Raw genomic sequence first — 20,459 nt, 5'->3', positions numbered from 1 at the left:
TATGTCATTATAATATATGAGATTAGACAAAGAAGAAACGAGGTACAAACCTCCCAATCCAGCAGGAAACCACCAAGAGCATCACCTCTGACTGCACTGTGTAATGTCTCATAGTTACAGCACCCGGACACCACCAAGAGCATCACCTCTGACTGCACTGTATAATGTCTCATAGTCACAGCACCCGGACACCACCAAGAGCATCACCTCTGACTGCACTGTGTAATGTCTCATAGTTACAGCACCCGGACACCACCAAGAGCATCACCTCTGACTGCACTGTGTAATGTCTCATAGTTACAGCACCCGGACACCACCAAGAGCATCACCTCTGACTGCACTGTGTAATGTCTCATAGTCACAGCACCCGGACACCACCAAGAGCATCACCTCTGACTGCACTGTGTAATGTCTCATAGTTACAGCACCCGGACACCACCAAGAGCATCACCTCTGACTGCACTGTGTAATGTCTCATAGTTACAGCACCCGGACACCACCAAGAGCATCACCTCTGACTGCACTGTATAATGTCTCATAGTTACAGCACCTGGACACCACCAAGAGCATCACCTCTGACTGCACTGTGTAATGTCTCATAGTCACAGCACCTGGACATCTCCAAGAGCATCACCTCTGACTGCACTGTGTAATGTCTCATAGTTACAGCACCCGGACACCACCAAGAGCATCACCTCTGACTGCACTGTGTAATGTCTCATAGTTACAGCACCCGGAAACCACCAAGAGCATCACCTCTGACTGCACTGTATAATGTCTCATAGTTACAGCACCCGGACACCACCAAGAGCATCACCTCTGACTGCACTGTATAATGTCTCATAGTTACTGCACCCGGACACCACCAAGAGCATCACCTCTGACTGCACTGTGTAATGTCTCATAGTCACAGCACCCGGACATCTCCAAGAGCATCACCTCTGACTGCACTGTGTAATGTCTCATAGTTACAGCACCCGGACAACACCAAGAGCATCACCTCTGACTGCACTGTGTAATGTCTCATAGTTACAGCACCCGGAAACCACCAAGAGCATCACCTCTGACTGCACTGTATAATGTCTCATAGTTACAGCACCCGGACACCACCAAGAGCATCACCTCTGACTGCACTGTGTAATGTCTCATAGTCACAGCACCCGGACATCTCCAAGAGCATCACCTCTGACTGCACTGTATAATGTCTCATTGTTACAGCACCCGGAAACCACCAAGAGCATCACCTCTGACTGCACTGTGTAATGTCTCATAGTTACAGCACCCGGACACCACCAAGAGCATCACCTCTGACTGCACTGTGTAATGTCTCATAGTTACAGCACCCGGACACCACCAAGAGCATCACCTCTGACTGCACTGTGTAATGTCTCATAGTTACAACACCCGGACACCACCAAGAGCATCACCTCTGACTGCACTGTGTAATGTCTCATAGTTACAGCACCCGGACACCACCAAGAGCATCACCTCTGACTGCACTGTGTAATGTCTCATAGTCACAGCACCCGGACACCACCAAGAGCATCACCTCTGACTGCACTGTATAATGTCTCATAGTTACAGCACCCAGACACCACCAAGAGCATCACCTCTGACTGCACTGTATAATGTCTCATAGTTACAGCACCCAGACATCTCTGGTTAACAACAGGTACAATTATCTCCTTGTCTTCCTGAGAAATTATAGCCTGGTTGCCATCTCTGGTTAACAACAGGTACAATTATCTCCTTGTCTTCCTGAGAAATTATAGCCTGGTTGCCATCTCTGGTTAACAACAGGTACAATCATCTCCTTGTCTTCCTTAAGAAATTATAGCCTGGTTGCCATCTCTGTTCAGCTATTACATTCCACTCCTCGCCACTCCTTTCATTTGCCAAAGCGCACGACACGGACTTCATGGAGTGGAATGTTAGCTTTAAAAACAAAAATTAGTACCCAGGCTAGAGAGAAATAAAGATCAAAATGTAGAAATGTTCTGAAAACAAAAGATTTTAAAAAAAATAATGAGCTGAAAGTTTGATACGTTACTAGTACGGAAACAACAAGATGAAAAATCAGATAAATCTTCATAGAAGAATAGAAGAATAGAAGAATAGAAGATACATCTTCTGATATTTACATCAAGAGACTGTTCTTGTTTTAGTCGTAAAGCTTTGATCAGTCAGAAAAGGAAATACAGATCTTGAAGGAGGAAGTGTGTTGTGATTGACATCGCTAATTGCCATGGTGATGCCCGTGTACCTCCAGTCTCTTCCTCTGGGAGATCTACTGGAATGAGGGGGATTTAGAAAACAACTCATGAAACAATGTCTAAGTTTCAACTGTATTCTCTATAGTGATTACAGTAGTCTCTGAAGGTGAATATCTCTATACTGATTACAGTAGTCTCTGAAGGTGAATATCTCTATACTGATTACAGTAGTCTCTGAAGGTGAATATCTCTATACTGATTACAGTAGTCTCTGAAGGTGAATATCTCTATACTGATTACAGTAGTCTCTGAAGGTGAATATCTCTATACTGATTACAGTAGTCTCTGAAGGTGAATATCTCTATACTGATTACAGTAGTCTCTGAAGGTGAATATCTCTATACTGATTACACTAGTCTCTGAAGGTGAATATCTCTATACTGATTACAGTAGTCTCTGAAGGTGAATATCTCTACTGATTACAGTAGTCTCTGAAGGTGAATATCTCTATACTGATTACAGTAGTCTCTGAAGGTGAATATCTCTATACTGATTACAGTAGTCTCTGAAGGTGAATATCTCTATACTGATTATAGTAGTCTCTGAAGGTGAATATCTCTATACTGATTACAGTAGTCTCTGAAGGTGAATATCTCTATACTGATTACGGTAGTCTCTGAAGGTGAATATCTCTATACTGATTACGGTAGTCTCTGAAGGTGAATATCTCTATACTGATTACGGTAGTCTCTGAAGGTGAATATCTCTATACTGATTACAGTAGTCTCTGAAGGTGAATATCTCCTTCACTACCACTACCTACTGCATGGGGATCTACTGCTATGGCAGGAGGGGGGGGGGGGGGGAGCAGCCAGTGATGCTAGTTAACCTTTTGCTGCAGTGGGCTAAATCATGGTCACACAGAGTGTTTCTGGGTAGTCTTGAAACAGATCTATTTTGAAACACAAGTATCCACCTCACACACCTGGTTACGGGCTTAAAGATAGAAGACACAACGTCAGACACAGAGTTGACATTTATTCAGTTTTGAGTTTCCATTCCAATATTACACTTTATATACATCATAGAAGACTGAAATATAACAAAACTGTTTGACATAGAAATAAAGTATTTCGGGAGTTAAAAAAAGAAAAGTTGATTAATTGTGATATCGTGAGGCCACTAGGTCATTTGACTGCAGGAAAGGGTTAACCTGAGGAAAAGCAGGCAGAGAAGGCATTAACACAGTCCCAGACAGCCTGTTAGCTGAAGTGGATTTTAATTAGCTATTTTCCAGTTAGCAAGCAGGGAAATTATCAGCCCCCTTTAACACCCCTGAGACAACCCCACACACATTCTCTGCCTCCTTCCTTCTCTCGCTCTCTCTCCCTGTCTCTGTCTCTCTCCCTGTCTCTGTCTCTGTCTCTGTCTCTGTCTCTCTCCCTGTCTCTCTCCCTGTCTCTCTCCCTGTCTGTCTGTCTGTCTGTCTGTCTCTCTCTCTCTCTCTCTCTCTCTCTCTCTCTCTCTCTCTCTCTCCCTCTCCCTCTCCCTCTCCCTCTCCCTCTCCCTCTCCCTCTCTCTCTCTCTCTCTCTCTCTCTCTCTCTCTCTCTCTCTCTCTCTCTCTCTCTCTCTCTCTTTCTCTCTCTTTCTCTCTCTTTCTCTCTCTCTCTCTCTCTCTCTCTCTCTCTCTCTCTGTCTCTCTCTCCTTCCTTCCCTCTCTATCTGTCTCTCTCTCTCTCTGTCTCTGTCTCTCTCTCTCTCTCTCTCCCTCTCTCTCTCTCGCTCTCTCTCCTTCCTTCCCTCTCTCTCCTTCCTTCCCTCTCCCTCTCTCTCTCGATCCTGTAGAGTTAAGGCCTTTATTGGCAGGGGAAACACATGTTAACATTGCCAAAGCAAGTGAAGTAGATAATATACAAAAGTGAAATAAACAATAAAAATGAACAGTAAACATTACACTCACAGAAGTTCCAAAAGAATAAAGACATTTCAAATGTTATATTATGTCTAAATGCAGTGTTGTAACGATGTACAAATGGTTAAAGTACAAAAGGGAAAATAAATAAGCATAAATATGGGTTGTATTTACAATGGTGTTTGTTCTTCACTGGTTGACCATTTCTTGTGACAACAGGTCACAAATCTTGCTGCTGTGATGTCCCACTGTGGTATTTCACCCAGTAGATATGGGAGTTTATCAAACTCGGGTTTGTTTTCAAATTCTTTGTGGATCTGTGTGATCTGAGGGAGATATGTGTCTCTAATATGGTCATACATTTGGCAGGAGGTTAGGAAGTGCAGCTCAGTTTCCACCTCATTTTGTGGGCAGTGAGCACATAGCCTGTCTTCTCTTGAGAGCCATGTCTGCCTACGGCGGCCTTTCTCAATAGCAAGGCTATGCTCACTGAGTCTGTACATAGTCAAAGCTTTCCTTAAGTTTGGGTCAGTCACAGTGGTCAGGTATTCTGCCACTGTGTACTCTCTGTTTAGGGCCAAATAGCATTCTAGTTTGCTCTGTTTTTTTGTTAATTCTTTCCAGTGTGTCAAGTAATTATCTTTTTGTTTTCTCATAATGTGGTTGGGTCTAATTGTGCTGTTGTCCTGGTACTCTGTGGGGTGTGTTTGTGTTTGTGAACAGAGCCCCAGGACCAGCTCGCTTAGGGGACTCTTCTCCAGGTTCATCTCTCTGTAGGTGATGGCTTTGTTATGGAAGGTTTGGGAATCGCTTCCTTTTAGGTGGTTGTAGAATTTAACGGCTCTTTTCTGGATTTTGATCATTAGCGTGTATCGACTTAATGCTGATCTGCATTATTTGGTGTTCTACGTTGTACACGGAGGATATTTTTGCAGAATTCTGCACGCAGAGTCTCAATTTGGTGTTTGTCCCATTTTGTGAATACTTGGTTGGTGAGCGGACCCCAGACCTCACAACCATAAAGGGCAATGGGTTCTATAACTGATTCAAGTATTTTTAGCCAGATCCTAATTGGTATGTTGAATTTTATGTTCCTTTTGATGGCATAGAAGGCCCTTCTTGCCTTGCCACTCTCTCCCAATCATTTACTTCCTGATAGAATCACAGCCATGGGAAGGGTCCTTCATCATTTACTTCCTGATAGAATCACAGCCAATGGGAAGGGTCCTTCATCATTTACTTCCTGATAGAGTCATAGCCATGGGAAGGGTCCTTCATCATTTACTTCCTGATAGAGTCATAGCCAATGGGAAAGGTCCTTCATCATTTACTTCCTGATAGAGTCATAGCCATGGGAAGGGTCCTTCATCATGTACTTCCTGATAGAATCATAGCCATGGGAAGGGTCCTTCATCATTTACTTCCTGATAGAGTCATAGCCATGGGAAGGGTCCTTCATCATTTACTTCCTGATAGAGTCATAGCCAATGGGAAGGGTCCTTCATCATTTACTTCCTGATAGAGTCACAGCCAATGGGAAGGGTCCTTCATCATTTACTTCCTGATAGAATCACAGCCATGGGAAGGGTCCTTCATCATTTACTTCCTGATAGAATCATAGACATGGGAAGGGTCCTTCATCATTTACTTCCTGATAGAGTCATAGCCATGGGAAGGGTCCTTCATCATGTACTTCCTGATAGAATCATAGCCATGGGAAGGGTCCTTCATCATTTACTTCCTGATAGAGTCACAGCCATGGGAAGGGTCCTTCATCATTTACTTCCTGATAGAGTCATAGCCAATGGGAAGGGTCCTTCATCATGTACTTCCTGATAGAATCACAGCCAATGGGAAGGGTCCTTCATCATTTACTTCCTGATAGAATCACAGCCATGGGAAGGGTCCTTCATCATTTACTTCCTGATAGAATCACAGCCATGGGAAGGGTCCTTCATCATTTACTTCCTGATAGAGTCATAGCCATGGGAAGGGTCCTTCATCATTTACTTCCTGATAGAATCACAGCCATGGGAAGGGTCCTTCATCATTTACTTCCTGATAGAGTCATAGCCATGGGAAGGGTCCTTCATCATTTACTTCCTGATAGAGTCATAGCCAATGGGAAGGGTCCTTCATCATTTACTTCCTGATAGAGTCACAGTCATGGGAAGGGTCCTTCATCATTTACTTCCTGATAGAGTCATAGCCAATGGGAAGGGTCCTTCATCATTTACTTCCTGATAGAGTCATAGCCAATGGGAAGGGTCCTTCATCATTTACTTCCTGATAGAGTCACAGCAATGGGAAGGGTCGTTCATCATTTACTTCCTGATAGAGTCATAGCTAATGGGAAGGGTCCTTCATCATTTACTTCCTGATAGAGTCACAGCCATGGGAAGGGCCCTTCATCATTTACTTCCTGATAGAGTCACAGCCATGGGAAGGGTCCTTCATCATTTACTTCCTGATAGAGTCACAGCCATGGGAAGGGTCCTTCATCATTTACTTCCTGATAGAGTCATAGCCATGGGAAGGGTCCTTCATCATTTACTTCCTGATAGAGTCACAGCCATGGGAAGGGTCCTTCATCATTTACTTCCTGATAGAGTCACAGCCAATGGGAAGGGTCCTTCATCATTTACTTCCTGATAGAGTCATAGCCAATGGGAAGGGTCCTTCATCATTTACTTCCTGATAGAGTCATAGCCAATGGGAAGGGTCCTTCATCATTTACTTCCTGATAGAGTCATAGCCAATGGGAAGGGTCCTTCATCATTTACTTCCTGATAGAGTCATAGCCATGGGAAGGGTCCTTCATCATGTACTTCCTGATAGAATCATAGCCATGGGAAGGGTCCTTCATCATTTACTTCCTGATAGAGTCATAGCCATGGGAAGGGTCCTTCATCATTTACTTCCTGATAGAGTCATAGCCAATGGGAAGGGTCCTTCATCATTTACTTCCTGATAGAGTCACAGCCAATGGGAAGGGTCCTTCATCATTTACTTCCTGATAGAATCACAGCCATGGGAAGGGTCCTTCATCATTTACTTCCTGATAGAATCATAGACATGGGAAGGGTCCTTCATCATTTACTTCCTGATAGAGTCATAGCCATGGGAAGGGTCCTTCATCATGTACTTCCTGATAGAATCATAGCCATGGGAAGGGTCCTTCATCATTTACTTCCTGATAGAGTCACAGCCATGGGAAGGGTCCTTCATCATTTACTTCCTGATAGAGTCATAGCCAATGGGAAGGGTCCTTCATCATGTACTTCCTGATAGAATCACAGCCAATGGGAAGGGTCCTTCATCATTTACTTCCTGATAGAATCACAGCCATGGGAAGGGTCCTTCATCATTTACTTCCTGATAGAATCACAGCCATGGGAAGGGTCCTTCATCATTTACTTCCTGATAGAGTCATAGCCATGGGAAGGGTCCTTCATCATTTACTTCCTGATAGAATCACAGCCATGGGAAGGGTCCTTCATCATTTACTTCCTGATAGAGTCATAGCCATGGGAAGGGTCCTTCATCATTTACTTCCTGATAGAGTCATAGCCAATGGGAAGGGTCCTTCATCATTTACTTCCTGATAGAGTCACAGTCATGGGAAGGGTCCTTCATCATTTACTTCCTGATAGAGTCATAGCCAATGGGAAGGGTCCTTCATCATTTACTTCCTGATAGAGTCATAGCCAATGGGAAGGGTCCTTCATCATTTACTTCCTGATAGAGTCACAGCAATGGGAAGGGTCGTTCATCATTTACTTCCTGATAGAGTCATAGCTAATGGGAAGGGTCCTTCATCATTTACTTCCTGATAGAGTCACAGCCATGGGAAGGGCCCTTCATCATTTACTTCCTGATAGAGTCACAGCCATGGGAAGGGTCCTTCATCATTTACTTCCTGATAGAGTCACAGCCATGGGAAGGGTCCTTCATCATTTACTTCCTGATAGAGTCATAGCCATGGGAAGGGTCCTTCATCATTTACTTCCTGATAGAGTCACAGCCATGGGAAGGGTCCTTCATCATTTACTTCCTGATAGAGTCACAGCCAATGGGAAGGGTCCTTCATCATTTACTTCCTGATAGAGTCATAGCCAATGGGAAGGGTCCTTCATCATTTACTTCCTGATAGAGTCATAGCCAATGGGAAGGGTCCTTCATCATTTACTTCCTGATAGAATCATAGCCAATGGGAAGGGTCCTTCATCATTTACTTCCTGATAGAGTCACAGCAATGGGAAGGGTCCTTCATCATTTACTTCCTGATAGAATCATAGCCAATGGGAAGGGTCCTTCATCATTTACTTCCTGATAGAGTCATAGCCAATGGGAAGGGTCCTTCATCATTTACTTCCTAATAGAATCATAGCTATGGGAAGGGTCCTTCATCATTTACTTCCTGATAGAATCATAGCCATGGGAAGGGTCCTTCATCATTTACTTCCTGATAGAGTCACAGCCATGGGAAGGGTCCTTCATCATTTACTTCCTGATAGAGTCATAGCCATGGGAAGGGTCCTTCATCATTTACTTCCTGATAGAGTCACAGCCATGGGAAGGGTCCTTCATCATTTACTTCCTGATAGAGTCATAGCCGGTCACGTGGACTGGGATATGTTCCGGATAGCGTCGAACAGCAACATTGATGTATACACTGATTCGGTGAGCGAGTTTATTAGCAAGTGCATCGGTGATGTTGTGCCCACAAAAAAACATTCCCCAACCAGAAACCTTGGACTGACGGCAACATTCGCGCCAAACTGAAAGCTGCTTTTAGTCAGGGCAACTTCTTTGCTCGCTTTGAGGACAATACAGTGCCACCGACACGGCCCGCTACCAAAACCTGCGGGCTCTCCTTCACCGCGGACGACGTGAGTCAAACATTTAAACGCGTTAACCCTCACAAGGCTGCCGGCCCAGACGGCATCCCTAGCCGCGTCCTCAGAGCATGCGCAGACCAGCTGGCTGGTGTGTTTACGGACATATTCAATCAATCCTTATCCCAGTCTGCTGTTCCCACATGCTTCAAGAGGGACACCATTGTTCCTGTTCCCAAGAAAGCGAAGGTAACTGAGCAAAACGACTACCGCCCCGTAGCACTCACTTCCACATCATGAAGTGCTTTGAGAGACTAGTCAAGGATCATATCACCTCCACCCTACCTGACACCCTAGACCCGCTCCAATTTGCTTACCGACCCAATAGGTCCACAGACGATGCAATCGCAATCACACTGCACACTGCCCTATCCCATCTGGACAAGAGGAATACCTATGTAAGAATGCTGTTCATCGATTACAGCTCAGCATTTAACACCATAGTACCCTCCAAACTCGTCATTAAGCTCGAGACCCTGGGTCTCGACCCTGCCCTGTGCAACTGGGTCCTGGACTTCCTGACGGGCCGCCCCCAGGTGGTGAGGGTAGGTAACAACATCTCCACCCCGCTGATCCTCAACACTGGGGCCCCACAAGGGTGCGTGCTCAGCCCTCTCCTGTACTCCCTGTTCACCCATGACTGCGTGGCCATGCACGCCTCCCACTCAATCATCAAGTTTGCAGACGACACTACAGTGGCAGGCTTGATTACCAACAATGACGAGACGGCCTACAAGGAGGAGGTGAGGGCCCTCGGAGTGTGGTGTCAGGAAAATAACCTCACACTCAACGTTAACAAAACAAAGGAGATGATCGTGGACTTCAGGAAACAGCAGAGGGAGCACCCCCCTATCCACATCGACGGGACAGTAGTGGAGAGGGTAGTACGTTTTAAGTTCCTCGGCGTACACATCACGGACAAACTGAAATGGTCCACTCACACAGACAGCGTGGTGAAGAAGGCGCAAGAAATAAGGCTTGTCACCAAAAACACTCAAACTTTTACAGATGCACAATCGAGAGCATCCTGTCGGGCTGTATCACCGCCTGGTACGGCAACTGCTCCGGCCACAACCGTAAGGCTCTCCAGAGGGTAGTGAGGTCTGCACAACGCATCACCGGGGGCAAACTACCTGCCCTCCAGGACACCTACACCACCCGATGTCACAGGAAGGCCATAAAGATCATCAAGGACAACAACCACCCGAGCCACAGCCTGTTCACCCCGTTATCATCCAGAAGGCGAGGTCAGTACAGGTGCATCAATGCAGGGACCGAGAGACTGAAAAACAGCTTCTATCTCAAGGCCATCAGACTGTTAAACAGCCATCACTAACATTGAGTGGCTGCTGCCAACATACTGACTCAAATCTCTAGCCACTTTAATAATTTAAAATTGGATGTAATAAATGTATCACTAGTCACTTTAAACTATGCCACTTTATATAATGTTTACATACACTACATTACTCATCTCATATGTATATGTATATACTGTACTCTATACCATCTACTGCATCTTGCCTGTGCCACACGGCCATCGTTCATCCATATATTTATATGTACATATTCTTATTCACTCCTTTAGATTTGTGTGTGTTAGGTAGTTGTGAAATTGTTAGATTATTTGTTAGATATTACTGCACGGTCGGAACTAGAAGCACAAGCATTTTGCTACACTCGCATTAACATTACTAACTAACCATGTGTATGTGACCAATACAATTTGATTTGATTTGATTTAGCCAATGGGAAGGGTCCTTCGTCATTTATTTCCTGATAGAATCATAGCCAATGGGAAGGGTCCTTCATCATGTATTACCTGATAGAATCATAGCCAATGGGAAGGGTCCTTCATCATTTACTTGCTGATAGAATCATAGCCAATGGGAAGGGTCCTTCATCATTTACTTCCTGATAGAATCATAGCCAATGGGAAGGGTCCTTCATAATTTATTTCCTGATAGAATCATAGCCAATGGGAAGGGTCCTTCATCATTTACTTGCTGATAGAATCATAGCCAATGGGAAGGGTCCTTCATCATTTATTTCCTGATAGAGTCATAGCCAATGGGAAGGGTCCTTCATCATTTACTTCCTGATAGAGTCACAGCCAATGGGAAGGGTCCTTCATCATTTACTTCCTGATAGAATCACAGCCATGGGAAGGGTCCTTCATCATTTACTTCCTGATAGAATCATAGACATGGGAAGGGTCCTTCATCATTTACTTCCTGATAGAGTCATAGCCATGGGAAGGGTCCTTCATCATGTACTTCCTGATAGAATCATAGCCATGGGAAGGGTCCTTCATCATTTACTTCCTGATAGAGTCATAGCCATGGGAAGGGTCCTTCATCATTTACTTCCTGATAGAGTCATAGCCAATGGGAAGGGTCCTTCATCATTTACTTCCTGATAGAATCACAGCCATGGGAAGGGTCCTTCATCATTTACTTCCTGATAGAATCATAGACATGGGAAGGGTCCTTCATCATTTACTTCCTGATAGAATCATAGCCATGGGAAGGGTCCTTCATCATTTACTTCCTGATAGAATCACAGCCATGGGAAGGGTCCTTCATCATTTACTTCCTGATAGAGTCATAGCCATGGGAAGGGTCCTTCATCATTTACTTCCTGATAGAGTCATAGCCAATGGGAAGGGTCCTTCATCATTTACTTCCTGATAGAGTCACAGTCATGGGAAGGGTCCTTCATCATTTACTTCCTGATAGAGTCACAGCCAATGGGAAGGGTCCTTCATCATTTACTTCCTGATAGAGTCATAGCCAATGGGAAGGGTCCTTCATCATTTACTTCCTGATAGAGTCACAGCAATGGGAAGGGTCGTTCATCATTTACTTCCTGATAGAGTCATAGCTAATGGGAAGGGTCCTTCATCATTTACTTCCTGATAGAGTCACAGCCATGGGAAGGGCCCTTCATCATTTACTTCCTGATAGAGTCACAGCCATGGGAAGGGTCCTTCATCATTTACTTCCTGATAGAGTCACAGCCATGGGAAGGGTCCTTCATCATTTACTTCCTGATAGAGTCATAGCCATGGGAAGGGTCCTTCATCATTTACTTCCTGATAGAGTCACAGCCATGGGAAGGGTCCTTCATCATTTACTTCCTGATAGAGTCACAGCCAATGGGAAGGGTCCTTCATCATTTACTTCCTGATAGAGTCATAGCCAATGGGAAGGGTCCTTCATCATTTACTTCCTGATAGAGTCATAGCCAATGGGAAGGGTCCTTCATCATTTACTTCCTGATAGAATCATAGCCAATGGGAAGGGTCCTTCATCATTTACTTCCTGATAGAGTCACAGCAATGGGAAGGGTCCTTCATCATTTACTTCCTGATAGAATCATAGCTAATGGGAAGGGTCCTTCATCATTTACTTCCTGATAGAGTCATAGCCAATGGGAAGGGTCCTTCATCATTTACTTCCTGATAGAATCATAGCCATGGGAAGGGTCCTTCATCATTTACTTCCTGATAGAATCATAGCCATGGGAAGGGTCCTTCATCATTTACTTCCTGATAGAGTCATAGCCATGGGAAGGGTCCTTCATCATTTACTTCCTGATAGAGTCACAGCCATGGGAAGGGTCCTTCATCATTTACTTCCTGATAGAGTCATAGCCGGTCACGTGGACTGGGATATGTTCCGGATAGCGTCGAACAGCAACATTGATGTATACACTGATTCGGTGAGCGAGTTTATTAGCAAGTGCATCGGTGATGTTGTGCCCACAAAAAAACATTCCCCAACCAGAAACCTTGGACTGACGGCAACATTCGCGCCAAACTGAAAGCTGCTTTTAGTCAGGGCAACTTCTTTGCTCGCTTTGAGGACAATACAGTGCCACCGACACGGCCCGCTACCAAAACCTGCGGGCTCTCCTTCACCGCGGACGACGTGAGTCAAACATTTAAACGCGTTAACCCTCACAAGGCTGCCGGCCCAGACGGCATCCCTAGCCGCGTCCTCAGAGCATGCGCAGACCAGCTGGCTGGTGTGTTTACGGACATATTCAATCAATCCTTATCCCAGTCTGCTGTTCCCACATGCTTCAAGAGGGACACCATTGTTCCTGTTCCCAAGAAAGCGAAGGTAACTGAGCAAAACGACTACCGCCCCGTAGCACTCACTTCCACATCATGAAGTGCTTTGAGAGACTAGTCAAGGATCATATCACCTCCACCCTACCTGACACCCTAGACCCACTCCAATTTGCTTACCGACCCAATAGGTCCACAGACGATGCAATCGCAATCACACTGCACACTGCCCTATCCCATCTGGACAAGAGGAATACCTATGTAAGAATGCTGTTCATCGATTACAGCTCAGCATTTAACACCATAGTACCCTCCAAACTCGTCATTAAGCTCGAGACCCTGGGTCTCGACCCTGCCCTGTGCAACTGGGTCCTGGACTTCCTGACGGGCCGCCCCCAGGTGGTAAGGGTAGGTAACAACATCTCCACCCCGCTGATCCTCAACACTGGGGCCCCACAAGGGTGCGTGCTCAGCCCTCTCCTGTACTCCCTGTTCACCCATGACTGCGTGGCCATGCACGCCTCCCACTCAATCATCAAGTTTGCAGACGACACTACAGTGGCAGGCTTGATTACCAACAATGACGAGACGGCCTACAAGGAGGAGGTGAGGGCCCTCGGAGTGTGGTGTCAGGAAAATAACCTCACACTCAACGTTAACAAAACAAAGGAGATGATCGTGGACTTCAGGAAACAGCAGAGGGAGCACCCCCCTATCCACATCGACGGGACAGTAGTGGAGAGGGTAGTACGTTTTAAGTTCCTCGGCGTACACATCACGGACAAACTGAAATGGTCCACTCACACAGACAGCGTGGTGAAGAAGGCGCAAGAAATAAGGCTTGTCACCAAAAACACTCAAACTTTTACAGATGCACAATCGAGAGCATCCTGTCGGGCTGTATCACCGCCTGGTACGGCAACTGCTCCGGCCACAACCGTAAGGCTCTCCAGAGGGTAGTGAGGTCTGCACAACGCATCACCGGGGGCAAACTACCTGCCCTCCAGGACACCTACACCACCCGATGTCACAGGAAGGCCATAAAGATCATCAAGGACAACAACCACCCGAGCCACAGCCTGTTCACCCCGTTATCATCCAGAAGGCGAGGTCAGTACAGGTGCATCAATGCAGGGACCGAGAGACTGAAAAACAGCTTCTATCTCAAGGCCATCAGACTGTTAAACAGCCATCACTAACATTGAGTGGCTGCTGCCAACATACTGACTCAAATCTCTAGCCACTTTAATAATTTAAAATTGGATGTAATAAATGTATCACTAGTCACTTTAAACTATGCCACTTTATATAATGTTTACATACACTACATTACTCATCTCATATGTATATGTATATACTGTACTCTATACCATCTACTGCATCTTGCCTGTGCCACACGGCCATCGTTCATCCATATATTTATATGTACATATTCTTATTCACTCCTTTAGATTTGTGTGTGTTAGGTAGTTGTGAAATTGTTAGATTATTTGTTAGATATTACTGCACGGTCGGAACTAGAAGCACAAGCATTTTGCTACACTCGCATTAACATTACTAACTAACCATGTGTATGTGACCAATACAATTTGATTTGATTTGATTTAGCCAATGGGAAGGGTCCTTCGTCATTTATTTCCTGATAGAATCATAGCCAATGGGAAGGGTCCTTCATCATGTATTACCTGATAGAATCATAGCCAATGGGAAGGGTCCTTCATCATTTACTTGCTGATAGAATCATAGCCAATGGGAAGGGTCCTTCATCATTTACTTCCTGATAGAATCATAGCCAATGGGAAGGGTCCTTCATAATTTATTTCCTGATAGAATCATAGCCAATGGGAAGGGTCCTTCATCATTTACTTGCTGATAGAATCATAGCCAATGGGAAGGGTCCTTCATCATTTATTTCCTGATAGAGTCATAGCCAATGGGAAGGGTCCTTCATCATTTACTTCCTGATAGAGTCACAGCCAATGGGAAGGGTCCTTCATCATTTACTTCCTGATAGAATCACAGCCATGGGAAGGGTCCTTCATCATTTACTTCCTGATAGAATCATAGACATGGGAAGGGTCCTTCATCATTTACTTCCTGATAGAGTCATAGCCATGGGAAGGGTCCTTCATCATGTACTTCCTGATAGAATCATAGCCATGGGAAGGGTCCTTCATCATTTACTTCCTGATAGAGTCATAGCCATGGGAAGGGTCCTTCATCATTTACTTCCTGATAGAGTCATAGCCAATGGGAAGGGTCCTTCATCATTTACTTCCTGATAGAGTCATAGCCATGGGAAGGGTCCTTCATCATGTACTTCCTGATAGAATCATAGCCATGGGAAGGGTCCTTCATCATTTACTTCCTGATAGAGTCATAGCCATGGGAAGGGTCCTTCATCATTTACTTCCTGATAGAGTCATAGCCAATGGGAAGGGTCCTTCATCATTTACTTCCTGATAGAGTCACAGCCAATGGGAAGGGTCCTTCATCATTTACTTCCTGATAGAATCACAGCCATGGGAAGGGTCCTTCATCATTTACTTCCTGATAGAATCATAGACATGGGAAGGGTCCTTCATCATTTACTTCCTGATAGAATCATAGCCATGGGAAGGGTCCTTCATCATTTACTTCCTGATAGAATCACAGCCATGGGAAGGGTCCTTCATCATTTACTTCCTGATAGAGTCATAGCCATGGGAAGGGTCCTTCATCATTTACTTCCTGATAGAGTCATAGCCAATGGGAAGGGTCCTTCATCATTTACTTCCTGATAGAGTCACAGTCATGGGAAGGGTCCTTCATCATTTACTTCCTGATAGAGTCACAGCCAATGGGAAGGGTCCTTCATCATTTACTTCCTGATAGAGTCATAGCCAATGGGAAGGGTCCTTCATCATTTACTTCCTGATAGAGTCACAGCAATGGGAAGGGTCGTTCATCATTTACTTCCTGATAGAGTCATAGCTAATGGGAAGGGTCCTTCATCATTTACTTCCTGATAGAGTCACAGCCATGGGAAGGGCCCTTCATCATTTACTTCCTGATAGAGTCACAGCCATGGGAAGGGTCCTTCATCATTTACTTCCTGATAGAGTCACAGCCATGGGAAGGGTCCTTCATCATTTACTTCCTGATAGAGTCATAGCCATGGGAAGGGTCCTTCATCATTTACTTCCTGATAGAGTCACAGCCATGGGAAGGGTCCTTCATCATTTACTTCCTGATAGAGTCACAGCCAATGGGAAGGGTCCTTCATCATTTACTTCCTGATAGAGTCATAGCCAATGGGAAGGGTCCTTCATCATTTACTTCCTGATAGAGTCATAGCCAATGGGAAGGGTCCTTCATCATTTACTTCCTGATAGAATCATAGCCAATGGGAAGGGTCCTTCATCATTTACTTCCTGATAGAGTCACAGCAATGGGAAGGGTCCTTCATCATTTACTTCCTGATAGAATCATAGCTAATGGGAAGGGTCCTTCATCATTTACTTCCTGATAGAGTCATAGCCAATGGGAAGGGTCCTTCATCATTTACTTCCTAATAGAATCATAGCTATGGGAAGGGTCCTTCATCATTTACTTCCTGATAGAATCATAGCCATGGGAAGGGTCCTTCATCATTTACTTCCTGATAGAGTCATAGCCATGGGAAGGGTCCTTCATCATTTACTTCCTGATAGAGTCACAGCCATGGGAAGGGTCCTTCATCATTTACTTCCTGATAGAGTCACAGCCATGGGAAGGGCCCTTCATCATTTACTTCCTGATAGAGTCACAGCCATGGGAAGGGTCCTTCATCATTTACTTCCTGATAGAGTCACAGCCATGGGAAGGGTCCTTCATCATTTACTTCCTGATAGAGTCATAGCCATGGGAAGGGTCCTTCATCATTTACTTCCTGATAGAGTCACAGCCATGGGAAGGGTCCTTCATCATTTACTTCCTGATAGAGTCACAGCCAATGGGAAGGGTCCTTCATCATTTACTTCCTGATAGAGTCATAGCCAATGGGAAGGGTCCTTCATCATTTACTTCCTGATAGAGTCATAGCCAATGGGAAGGGTCCTTCATCATTTACTTCCTGATAGAATCATAGCCAATGGGAAGGGTCCTTCATCATTTACTTCCTGATAGAGTCACAGCAATGGGAAGGGTCCTTCATCATTTACTTCCTGATAGAATCATAGCTAATGGGAAGGGTCCTTCATCATTTACTTCCTGATAGAGTCATAGCCAATGGGAAGGGTCCTTCATCATTTACTTCCTGATAGAATCATAGCCATGGGAAGGGTCCTTCATCATTTACTTCCTGATAGAATCATAGCCATGGGAAGGGTCCTTCATCATTTACTTCCTGATAGAGTCATAGCCATGGGAAGGGTCCTTCATCATTTACTTCCTGATAGAGTCACAGCCATGGGAAGGGTCCTTCATCATTTACTTCCTGATAGAGTCATAGCCGGTCACGTGGACTGGGATATGTTCCGGATAGCGTCGAACAGCAACATTGATGTATACACTGATTCGGTGAGCGAGTTTATTAGCAAGTGCATCGGTGATGTTGTGCCCACAAAAAAACATTCCCCAACCAGAAACCTTGGACTGACGGCAACATTCGCGCCAAACTGAAAGCTGCTTTTAGTCAGGGCAACTTCTTTGCTCGCTTTGAGGACAATACAGTGCCACCGACACGGCCCGCTACCAAAACCTGCGGGCTCTCCTTCACCGCGGACGACGTGAGTCAAACATTTAAACGCGTTAACCCTCACAAGGCTGCCGGCCCAGACGGCATCCCTAGCCGCGTCCTCAGAGCATGCGCAGACCAGCTGGCTGGTGTGTTTACGGACATATTCAATCAATCCTTATCCCAGTCTGCTGTTCCCACATGCTTCAAGAGGGACACCATTGTTCCTGTTCCCAAGAAAGCGAAGGTAACTGAGCAAAACGACTACCGCCCCGTAGCACTCACTTCCACATCATGAAGTGCTTTGAGAGACTAGTCAAGGATCATATCACCTCCACCCTACCTGACACCCTAGACCCACTCCAATTTGCTTACCGACCCAATAGGTCCACAGACGATGCAATCGCAATCACACTGCACACTGCCCTATCCCATCTGGACAAGAGGAATACCTATGTAAGAATGCTGTTCATCGATTACAGCTCAGCATTTAACACCATAGTACCCTCCAAACTCGTCATTAAGCTCGAGACCCTGGGTCTCGACCCTGCCCTGTGCAACTGGGTCCTGGACTTCCTGACGGGCCGCCCCCAGGTGGTAAGGGTAGGTAACAACATCTCCACCCCGCTGATCCTCAACACTGGGGCCCCACAAGGGTGCGTGCTCAGCCCTCTCCTGTACTCCCTGTTCACCCATGACTGCGTGGCCATGCACGCCTCCCACTCAATCATCAAGTTTGCAGACGACACTACAGTGGCAGGCTTGATTACCAACAATGACGAGACGGCCTACAAGGAGGAGGTGAGGGCCCTCGGAGTGTGGTGTCAGGAAAATAACCTCACACTCAACGTTAACAAAACAAAGGAGATGATCGTGGACTTCAGGAAACAGCAGAGGGAGCACCCCCCTATCCACATCGACGGGACAGTAGTGGAGAGGGTAGTACGTTTTAAGTTCCTCGGCGTACACATCACGGACAAACTGAAATGGTCCACTCACACAGACAGCGTGGTGAAGAAGGCGCAAGAAATAAGGCTTGTCACCAAAAACACTCAAACTTTTACAGATGCACAATCGAGAGCATCCTGTCGGGCTGTATCACCGCCTGGTACGGCAACTGCTCCGGCCACAACCGTAAGGCTCTCCAGAGGGTAGTGAGGTCTGCACAACGCATCACCGGGGGCAAACTACCTGCCCTCCAGGACACCTACACCACCCGATGTCACAGGAAGGCCATAAAGATCATCAAGGACAACAACCACCCGAGCCACAGCCTGTTCACCCCGTTATCATCCAGAAGGCGAGGTCAGTACAGGTGCATCAATGCAGGGACCGAGAGACTGAAAAACAGCTTCTATCTCAAGGCCATCAGACTGTTAAACAGCCATCACTAACATTGAGTGGCTGCTGCCAACATACTGACTCAAATCTCTAGCCACTTTAATAATTTAAAATTGGATGTAATAAATGTATCACTAGTCACTTTAAACTATGCCACTTTATATAATGTTTACATACACTACATTACTCATCTCATATGTATATGTATATACTGTACTCTATACCATCTACTGCATCTTGCCTGTGCCACACGGCCATCGTTCATCCATATATTTATATGTACATATTCTTATTCACTCCTTTAGATTTGTGTGTGTTAGGTAGTTGTGAAATTGTTAGATTATTTGTTAGATATTACTGCACGGTCGGAACTAGAAGCACAAGCATTTTGCTACACTCGCATTAACATTACTAACTAACCATGTGTATGTGACCAATACAATTTGATTTGATTTGATTTAGCCAATGGGAAGGGTCCTTCGTCATTTATTTCCTGATAGAATCATAGCCAATGGGAAGGGTCCTTCATCATGTATTACCTGATAGAATCATAGCCAATGGGAAGGGTCCTTCATCATTTACTTGCTGATAGAATCATAGCCAATGGGAAGGGTCCTTCATCATTTACTTCCTGATAGAATCATAGCCAATGGGAAGGGTCCTTCATAATTTATTTCCTGATAGAATCATAGCCAATGGGAAGGGTCCTTCATCATTTACTTGCTGATAGAATCATAGCCAATGGGAAGGGTCCTTCATCATTTATTTCCTGATAGAATCATAGCCAATGGGAAGGGTCCTTCGTCATTTATTTCCTGATAGAATCATAGCCAATGGGAAGGGTCCTTCATAATTTATTTCCTGATAGAATCATAGCCAATGGGAAGGGTCCTTCGTCATTTATTTCCTGATAGAATCATAGCCAATGGGAAGGGTCCTTCATAATTTATTTCCTGATAGAATCATAGCCAATGGGAAGGGTCCTTCATAATTTATTTCCTGATAGAATCATAGCCAATGGGAAGGTTCCTTCGTAATTTATTTCCTGATAGAATCATAGCCAATGGGAAGGTTCCTTCATAATTTATTTCCTGATAGAATTATGGCCAATGGGAAGGGTCCTTCATAATTGATTTCCTGATAGAATCATAGCCAATGGGAAGGGTCCTTCATCATTTATTTCCTGATAGAATCATAGCCAATGGGAAGGGTCCTTCATCATTTATTTCCTGATAGAATCATAGCCAATGGGAAGGGTCCTTCGTCATTTATTTCCTGATAGAATCATAGCCAATGGGAAGGGTCCTTCATAATTTATTTCCT

This window comes from Salvelinus fontinalis, unplaced genomic scaffold (genome assembly GCF_029448725.1).
Source record: "Salvelinus fontinalis isolate EN_2023a unplaced genomic scaffold, ASM2944872v1 scaffold_0469, whole genome shotgun sequence".
Taxonomy (NCBI): Eukaryota; Metazoa; Chordata; class Actinopteri; order Salmoniformes; family Salmonidae; genus Salvelinus; species Salvelinus fontinalis.
The sequence above is the reverse complement of the archived record's forward strand: the minus strand, read 5'-3'. Positions refer to the sequence as shown.